Source organism: Oncorhynchus kisutch, linkage group LG17 (assembly GCF_002021735.2).
Source record: "Oncorhynchus kisutch isolate 150728-3 linkage group LG17, Okis_V2, whole genome shotgun sequence".
Taxonomy (NCBI): domain Eukaryota; kingdom Metazoa; phylum Chordata; class Actinopteri; order Salmoniformes; family Salmonidae; genus Oncorhynchus; species Oncorhynchus kisutch.
The window spans coordinates 20,508,261-20,518,983 of NC_034190.2; positions in this window are offsets into that span (position 1 = coordinate 20,508,261).

A 10,723-nucleotide genomic window follows, 5' to 3' on the forward strand; every position below is an offset into this window, starting at 1 on the left:
CCCCAAACTTAAGCCCCTACCCTAACTATAGCCATAACCCTTACCTATAACTAACCTTAACACTTACCTTAACCATTTCAATTTCAATGGGGTAGGGACGTCCTAAGGAGTCCGAATAGCACATACCATATTCAAACGAGACCATCTCGTGGCTACAGTGCATGATGAGGACAACAGATGCGCCCCCTTCTGGGGTTTTCTCCAGAGTGTGCAGCTCGTTGGACCTCTCATAAGTCTATGGGTCTTTCACCTGCTTGATAAGAGTTGACTATCCATGGAAATAGCTGGTATAGAGTGGCTTGAGTTGTAAGTTGAGAGCTGCATATGAATTAACAATACATTGAAATAGGCTAGTGATCAGAAATAGCAGCAGTAGAGGACTATGTGCACCCCAACCATTTATTTCTGTGCTTACTTTCAAAAGCATCTGAATGTTCAATGCAAAAATCTCCCATTGTTATTGCCCAATACACACCCTTGCCGTGTGCCCAGTGAGCAGTCTATTCCTGTACGTTGGCTAGAGCTAGGTATAGGTCTACAACCTGTCTCTATGTTGTTGACATTCAGTAGCCTACTGTGTAAGTCAGACAAGCATTTGCAAGCATGTACAGAATGAGACCTGGATAAATAATTTGACAGGTAGACTGGTTGAGCACTAAACATATGGTTGTTTCTGAGGTTTCCCCAGTTATATTCGCTCCCTACCTGTTAGTCAAAGTCACCTTTCCGCAACCACTCTTAATTACATCTTGTGGTCTTCACTAGTAAGATCTAATAAAGAAAGGTGAGCATTATATTATTTGTGTCTGTAAAGCTCCCTTGATGACAGGCACTATAATATGGAAACATATCATACAGTTATTGGATGGTTATAATGAAATGCAGTCGTTCCCACAGAGAAACACAAGCCCTATATTCACATGTTGACATGCATGAAATCAATAGAAAGAAACACAGCAGTGTGTGTGTGTGTGTGTGTGTGTGTGTGTGTGTGTGTGTGTGTGTGTGTGTGTGTGTGTGTGTGTGTGTGTGTGTGTGTGTGTGTGTGTGTGTGTGTGTGTGTGTGTGATTATAGGTCGGAGGTGACTCTGTCAACGACCTCCATCCATACTGACATAAAAATACAATTTGAGTCCGTCGAAGTTGCATGACAGCTGGATGCAAATGTAGTATTTATTATTTTCTATGATATTTTCCCATCTAAATAACTTTGTAAGTCGAATTTCTACAATTTTCACAGAGAGCGACATTTTGCCACATCATGTCCTCCACCAAGTCTGAATATATATTGCTTTGCAAATAAATGACTGTGTGACAATGACTGTATAAATTGGTATTTGATCCTCAGTTCTACTGACATGAAAATAGGATAACAGGAGAAATGTAATATGGATTAAAACATGAAAGCCTAGCTGAGAGCAGGGTTGTACTCAATTTGAATTGAAGGCAGTCAATTCAGTAAGAAAACTAAAGTTACAATTCAATACTCGAAAAAAGGGCATTTATTTCCAATGGCTTCTTAATAAAATGAAAAGTAGAAGCTATTTATTTCAAAAGTTTTAAAATGTCTGAATGTTAAATTCAAATCCCTTCCTGAATTGACTTCCTTCGGTTTGAATTGAGTCCAACCCTGGCTGAGAGTGAGTGACACATCCCACCTTGAACTGACTTGTGTTGTCAATGTATAAGTGTGGTGTTCAGCTCAGCCAACCGTCTGACCTCCTGCACCCTGCCAAAGGACATCAGCGAGCTTGGCCTGGGCCGCCCATCGAGTCTGCCGGTCAGAAACAAGTGTTCACTTCTGATGCAGCTAGTCTAATGCTGTTTCACCTAAATGGATTGCAAATCACATACATTGAATCTCTTTGTATTCTCTTTTGATTTGGGCTGCTTGTGTCCTAAATGACACCATATTCCCTATTTATTTCACCAATTTTGACCAGGGCCCATGGGGCTCAGGTCAAAAGTAGTGCACTATACAGTACCAGTTAAAAGTTTGGACACCTACTCATTCAAGGGTTTTTCTTTATTTTCACTATTTTAACACTGTAACCAAAACAGTGTTAAACAAATCAAAATATATTTTATATTTGAGATTCTTCAAAGTAGCCAACCTTTGTCTTGATAACAGCTTTGCACACTCTTGGCATTCTAGTCACCTGGAATACATTTCAATTAACAGGTGCGCCTTGTTGAAAGTTAATTTGTGGAATTTCTTTCCTTCTTAATGCGTTTGAGCCAATCAGTTGTGTTGTGACAAGGTAGGGTTGGTATACAGAAGATAGCCCTATTTGGTAAAAGACCAAGTCCATATTATGGCAAGAACAGCACAAATAAGCAAAGTGAAATGACAGGTCAGTCAACCTGGAAAATGTAAAGAACTTTGAAAGTTTCTTCAACGATAAGTTAATTACAATTACCAGCCTAAGAAATTGCAGCCCAAATAAATGCTTCACAGAGTTCAAGTAACAGACACATCTCAACATCAACTGTTTAGAGGAGACTGTGTGAATCAAGCCTTCATGGTCGAATTGCTGCAAAGAAACCACTACTAAAGGACACCAATAAGAAGAACAGACTTGCTTGGGCCAAGAAACGCGAGCAATGGACATTACACCGGTGGAAATCTGTCCTTTGGTCTGATCAGTCCAAATTTGAGATTTTTGGTTCCAACCGCCGTGTCTTTGTGAGAAGCAGAGTAGGTGAACGGATGATCTCTGCATGTGTGGTTCCCACCATGAAGCATGGAGGTGGAGGTGTGATGGTGTTGGGTGCTTTGCTGGTGACACTGTCAGTGATTTATTTTGAATTCAAGGCACACTTAACCAGCATTCTGCAGTGATACGCCATCCCATCTGGTTTGCGCATAGTGGGACTATCATTTGTTTTTCAACTTGACACTGACCCAACACACCTCCAGGCTGTGTAAGGGCTATTTGACCAAGAAGGAGAGTGATGGAGTGGTGCATCAGATGACCTGGCCTCCACAATCAAAAATCAAATCCAATTTTATTGGTCACATACACATGGTTAGCAGATTGTAACGCTTGTCGTCTGAGGAAGGAGAGGAGGACCAAGGTGCAGCGTGGTAAGTGTTTATATTATTTAATGAAATATGCAACACTAGACAAAAACAACAAACAGTCCTGAAAGGTGAAACAAAAACACCAAACAGGAAACAACCACCCACAAAACACAATGGAAAACAGGCTACCTAAATATGGTTCTCAACCAGGGACAACGATTGACAGCTGCCTCTGATTGAGAACCATACCAGGCCAAACACAGAAATAGAAAATCATAGACAAACTAACATAGACAACCCACCCAACTCACGCCCTGACCATACTAAAACAAAAGACGAAACAAATGAACTAAGGTCAGAACGTGACAGTACCCCCCCCCCCCCCCAAAGGTGCGGCAAAACCTGAACCTATAGGGGAGGGTCTGGGTGGGAGTCTGTCCGCGGTGACGGCTCTGGCGCGGGACGTGGACCCCACTCCACCATAGTCTTTCTCCGCCTCCTTAACCTCTTAAGAGCGGCGACCCTCGCCGCCGACCTCGGACTGGGGACCCTAGCCACGGGTCCCGAATGGACGGGAGATTCCGGCAGCACCGGAGTGAAGGACGACTCCGGCAGCGCCGGACAGGCGGGAGACTCCGGCAGCACCGGACAGGCGGGAGACTCCGGCATCTCCGAAGTGAAGGGCGATTCTGGCATCGCCGGCGTGACAGGCGGGTCTGGCAGCTCCTGGCTGACTGACGGCTCTGGCAGCTCCTGGCTGACTGACGGCTCTGGCAGCTCCTGGCTGACTGACGGCTCAGGACAGACTGGCGGCTCTGATAGATCAGGACAGACTGGCGGCTCTGGCAGCCCAGGACAGACTGGCGGCTCTGGCAGCTCAGGACAGACTGGCGGCTCTGGCAGCTCAGGACAGACGGGAGACTCCGGCAGCTCCGAAGTGAAGGGCGATTCTGGCATCGCCGGCGTGACAGGCGGCTCTGGCAGCTCCTGGCTGACTGACGGTTCTGGCAGGTCCTGGCTGACTGACGGTTCTGGCAGCTCCTGGCTGACTGACGGCTCTGGCAGCTCCTGGCAGACTGACGGCTCTGGCAGCTCCTGGCTGACTGACGGCTCAGGGCAGCCGGGAGACTCTGGCAGCGCTGGGCAGGAGGAATGCTCTGGCAGCGCTGGACAGGCGGGAGCACCTGTAGGGAGAAGACGGAGAGATAGCCTGGTGCGGGGGGCTGACACCGGAGGGCTGGTGCGTGGAGGTGGCACCGGGTAGACCGGACAGTGAAGGCGCACTGGAGCTCTTGAGCACCGAGCCTGCCCAACCTTACCTGGTTGAATGGTCCCCGTAGCCAGGCCAGTGCGGCGAGGTGGAATAGCCCGCACTGGGCTGTGCTGGCAAACCCGGGGACACCATGCGTAAGGCTGGTGCCATGTACACCGGCCCGAGGAGACGCACTGGAGAGAAGATGTGCTGAGCCGGCTTCATGGCACCTGGCTCGATGCCCACTCTAGCCTGGAAAATACGAGGCGCTGCAATGTACTGCACCGGGCTATGCACACGCACCGGGGACACTGTGCGCCTCACGGCTTAACACGGTGCCTCTCGCTCTCCGGTAAGCACGAGGAGTTGGCTCAGGTCTCCTATCTGACTTAGCCACACTCCCCGTGTGCCCCACCCCAAGACATTTTTGGGGCTGCCTTTTGGGCTTCCTTGATCATCGTGCAAACTCCATTCGCCGAAACAAAGGAACTAAGGTCAGAACATGACACAGATGTTAATGCGAGTGTAGCGAAATGTTTGTGCTTCTAGTTCTGACCGTGCAGTAATATCTTACAAGTAATCTAACAATTTCACAACAACTACCTTATACACACACAACTGTAAAGGAATGAATAAGAATATGTACATATAAATATATGGATGAGCGATGGCTGTGCAGCATAGGCAAGATGCAGTAGATGGTATAGAGTACAGTATATACATATGAGATGAGTCATGTAGCGCATGTAAACATTATATAAAGTGGCATTGCTTAAAGTGACTAGTGATACATTTTTTAAAATTACATTTTTAATTATTAAAGTGGCTAGAGATTTGAGTCAGTATGTTGGCAGCAGCCACTCAATGTTAGTGATGGCTGTTTAACAGTCTGATGGCCTTGAGATAGAAGCTTTTTTTCAGTCTCTCGGTCCCAGCTGTGATGCTCCTGTGCTGACCTCGCCTTGTGGATGATAGCGGGGTGAACAGGCAGTGGCTCGGGTGGTTGTTGTCTTTGATCTTTTTGGCCTTCCTGTGACATCGGGTGGTGTAGGTGTCCTGGAGGGCAGGTAGTTTTCCCCCGGTGATGCGTTGTGCAGATCTCACTACCCTCTGGAGAGCCTTACGGATGTAGGCGGAGCAGTTGCCATACCAGGCGGTGATGCACCACGACAGGATGCTCTCGATTGTGCATCTGTAGAAGTTTGTGAGTGTTCTCGGTGACAAGCCAAATTGTTGCTCCTTCTTTACCACGCTGTCTGTGTGGGTGGACCATTTCAGTTTGTCTGTGATATGTACGCAGAGGAACTTTCCACCTTCTCCACTACTGTCCCATCGATGTGGATAGGGGAGTGCTCCCTCTGCTGTTTCCTGAAGTCCACAATCAGCTTGTTTGTTTTGTTGACGTTGAGTGTGAGGTTATTTTCCTGACACCACACTCTGAGGGCCCTCACCTCCTCCCTGTAGGCCGTCTCGTCGTTGTTGGTAATCAAGCCTACCGCTGTAGTGTCGTCTGCAATCTTGATGATTGAGTTGGAGGCGTGCGTGGCCACGCAGTCATGGGTGAACAGGGAGTACAGGAGAGGGCTGAGAACGCACCCTTGTGGGGCCCCAGTGTTGAGGATCAGCGGGGTGGAGATGTTGTTTCCTACCCTCACCACCTGGGGGCGGCCCGTCAGGAAGTCCATGACCCAGTTGCACAGGGAGGGGTCGAGACCCACAGTCTCGAGCTTAGTGATGAGTTTGGAGGGTACTATAGTGTTAAATGCTGAGCAGTAATCGATGAACAGCATTCTTACATAGGTATCCCTCTTGTCCAGATGGGTTAGGACAGTGTGCAGTGTGATTGCATCATCTGTGTACCTATTGGGGTGGTAAGCAAATTGGAGTGGGTCTAGGGTGTCAGGTAGGGTGGAGGTGATATGGTCCTTGACTAGTCTCTCAAAGCACTTCATGATGACGGAAGTGCTAGTCGTTTAGCTCAGTTACCTTAGCTTTCTTCGGAACAGGAACAATGGTGGCCCACTTGAAGAATGTGGGAACAGCAGACTGGGATAGGGATTGATTGAATATGTCTGTAAACACAGCAGGCAACTGGTCTGCGCATGCTCTGAGGAAGCGGGTAGGGATGCCGTCTGGGCCGGCAGCCCTGCGAGGGTTAACACGTTTAAATGTTTTACTCACGTTGGCCACGGTGAAGGAGAGCCCGCAGGTTTTGGTAGCGGGCTGTGTCAGTGGCACCATATTGTCCTCAAAGCGAGCAAAGAAGATGTTTAATTTGTCTGGGAGCAAGACGTTCGTGTCCGCGACGGGGCTGGTTTTCTTTTTGTAATCCGTGATTGACTCTAGACCCTGCCACATACCTCTTGTGTCTGAGCCGTTGAATTGCGACTCTACTTTGTCTCTATACTGTCGCTTAGCTTGTTTGATTGCCTTGTGGAGGGAATAGCTACACTGTTTTTATTCAGTCATGTTTCTGGTTGCCTTGCCATGATTAAAAGCAGTGGTTCGTGCTTTCAGTTTTGCAATCACCCGACCTCAACCCAATTGAGATGGTTTGGGATGAGTTGGACCGCAGAGTGATCAAGGCAAAGGGTGGCTACTTTGATGAATCAAATATAAAATATATTTTGATTTGTTTAACACTTATTTGTTTTCTACATGATTCCATATGTGTTATTTAATTGTTTTGATGTCTTCACTATTATTCTACAATGTAGAAAATTGTAAAAATAAAGAAAAACCTTTGAATGAGTAGGTGTGTCCAAACTTTTGCCTGGTCCTGTATATGGAATAGGGTGCCATTTGGGAGGCAGTTTTCATCTCATTCAGATGAGTGGCTATCCAACACTGCCAGATGATAGAAGAGAGCGGATTTGGGAAGTGAACTGCAGATCACAGTCTCCCAGGGACTAGTTCCAGTCAACAGACAGACCCTCACACTGACACCACCAGGGACAAGCACGCACACACACACGCACGCACAACACAACACACACACACCAGAAGCCTCAACACAGTTTATTCTCCTGTTCTCCCTCAGGGACATGACAAAGATGTTTGCCAGTGAAACATATTGCCTTGTCATCGTCAGCAGCGTCACCGCAGCTTTACTACAACGTTTACCGTGACTACATTCCTTTCAATTATGTGTTCAGATTATCCCAAGGCATCCAAGTCACTGGAGTTGTCTTGACATGACATACACTACTCACATTGTTTATAATAATAAATACATCATTTTCTTTTGCTGCTTTAACTCTCAGGAAGAGCTCTTTGTGCACCTGGCTGCAACATCAGTATAAAACAAGGTAGGCGCTTATTGTGATGAGTTATTTATTCCAGTAATGCAGAAGCCACAGTCCTAGAGCAGTACATAAAATATAAACTAGCTAGTGCTAACCTGCACCCACAGAGACAGCCTCTCAATACATCAAATATAAACTAGCTAGTGCTAACCTGCACCCACAGAGACAGCCTCTCAATACATCAAATATAAACTAGCTAGTGCTAACCTGCACCCACAGAGACAGCCTCTCAATACATCAAATATAAACTAGCTAGTGCTAACCTGCACCCACAGAGACAGCCTCTCAATACATCAAATATAAACTAGCTAGTGCTAACCTGCACCCACAGAGACAGCCTCTCAATACATCAAATATAAACTAGCTAGTGCTAACCTGCACCCACAGAGACAGCCTCTCAATACATCAAATATAAACTAGCTAGTGCTAACCTGCACCCACAGAGACAGCCTCTCAATACATCAAATATAAACTAGCTAGTGCTAACCTGCACCCACAGAGACAGCCTCTCAATACATCAAATATAAACTAGCTAGTGCTAACCTGCACCCACAGAGACAGCCTCTCAATACATCAAATATAAACTAGCTAGTGCTAACCTGCACACACAGAGACAGCCTCTCAATACATCAAATATAAACTAGCTAGTGCTAACCTGCACCCACAGAGACAGCCTCTCAATACATCAAATATAAACTAGCTAGTGCTAACCTGCACCCACAGAGACAGCCTCTCAATACATCAAATATAAACTAGCTAGTGCTAACCTGCACCCACAGAGACAGCCTCTCAATACATCAAATATAAACTAGCTAGTGCTAACCTGCACCCACAGAGACAGCCTCTCTTTGCATCTATGTGGAGTGTCATTAAAGCAGAGCGATGGTAAAGCCGTGACTTGTGATCATGTCTTCCAATGTATTTATATGATCTCTTCCAAGTTGAATTATTCAGAATGTCCAATGTATTTGGTGCAGGGCTGTAGGAGGAATGGTTTTATTCTGCCATCAGCTCTGACGTAGTCCACTACAAGCAGGGGGGACAGTAAATGATTCCAGCGATGCTACTGTAACTCCCAAAGGTGTGTGTGTGTGTGTGTGTGTGTGTGTGTGTGTGTGTGTGTGTGTGTGTGTGTGTGTGTGTGTGTGTGTGTGTGTGTGTGTGTGTGTGTGTGTGTGTGTGTGTGGATTGCAGCATACACACAGAGTGTAATCAGAATCCAATCAGTCAGAGATTGATATCCAGGGACCTCATCATGAAACAACATGAGACCTGTCTAGGTAGTACACACCTCTGATACACAGAGAAGCAACATGAGACCTGTCTGGCTATTACACACCTCTGATACACAGAGAAGCAACATGAGACCTGTCTGGGTAGTAATTACCTCTGATACACAGAGAAGCAACATGAGACCTGTCTGGCTATTACACACCTCTTATACACAGAGAAGCAACATGAGACCTGTCTGTGTAGTAATTACCTCTGATACAAAGAGAAGCAACATGAGACCTGTCTGTGTAGTAATTACCTCTGATACACAGAGAAGCAACATGAGACCTGTCTGGGTAGTAATTACCTCTGATACACAGAGAAGCAACATGAGACATGTCTGGCTATTACACACCTCTGATACACAGAGAAGCAACATGAGACCTGTCTGTGTAGTAATTACCTCTGATACACAGAGAAGCAACATGAGACCTGTCTGGCTATTACACACCTCTGATACACAGAGAAGCAACATGAGACCTGTCTGTGTAGTAATTACCTCTGATACACAGAGAAGCAACATGAGACCTGTCTGGCTATTACACACCTCTGATACACAGAGAAGCAACATGAGACCTGTCTGTGTAGTAATTACCTCTGATACACAGAGAAGCAACATGAGACCTGTCTGGCTATTACACACCTCTGATACACAGAGAAGCAACATGAGACCTGTCTGTGTAGTAATTACCTCTGATACACAGAGAAGCAACATGAGACCTGTCTGGGTAGTAATTACCTCTGATACACAGAGAAGCAACATGAGACCTGTCTGGCTATTACACACCTCTGATACACAGAGAAGCAACATGAGACCTGTCTGTGTAGTAATTACCTCTGATACACAGAGAAGCAACATGAGACCTGTCTGGGTAGTAATTACCTCTGATACACAGAGCAGCAACATCTGATCCATACAATCATAAATCAGGTATATAAAACCTGTATTTGCTTTCAATACAGCTGCTGTTTCACATATCAGATTGCTCTCTATGAACAACCGTACAGACACTGACCCATACAGCATTGTACTGTGCTGTTGTGATGTGTCATATTTATAGGGAAATGGAAATGATTAACAGTATAATCAATAATACCCATTAGGATTCATATTGAATCATATGTTAGAAAATGGTGCCTGTTGGACGATAGACAAAAGCCTTATTTCACTTGTAAAGACATGCTTATTCATATTGTTGTTTTTTTTTATGCGGAGGAGTGACTTTTTGTTCCCCTCAAACTAGCTTAACCATGACATAAACATAAACCATTAAACCAAAGAATCATTACTCTTTATTAGTGGAGGTTTTGTCCTGTATGATGACATCGTCCAATGTGACATCACAGTCCTTCAAGGCACTCACTGATGGGAATAGAACATTAAAGCATTATCAGGGTTCTTCTATCTGTGAAATCCTCCACATTTCCATTTGAGATGTGTCACTGTCACTGATGCAGTGATTATGTCATAAAGGACCAGGGCAGGCAATGCTCACAGGGTGTTGTGTATCTGTGGTAAGATTCATTCCACATTTGTTTCATCGCAGCTCGGTACAGTAGCAGGCAGCTTCATCAGGGAGCTCTTTCTTCTTGTGGTGACTATGATGAAGAAAGGCCGGAGGTTCAGCTGTGTCTGCTTCCGGGGAAAAGCAGAAAACCCATTCCAGACACGGAATATGAAAGATGGACTGTCGACAAAGGACACAAATAAACTTGTGACAGCCAAAGAGATGGTTAAGTCAGATCTAGAGACGGAATGTAAACTGTCTAAAGAGAAGGACAAAGAAGACAAGAGAACATGTGACAGCCAATTGTCTGTGCTGAAAATACAGGATGTGTGGTCGTCGCTTACTGGTTGTCTCACCTCGC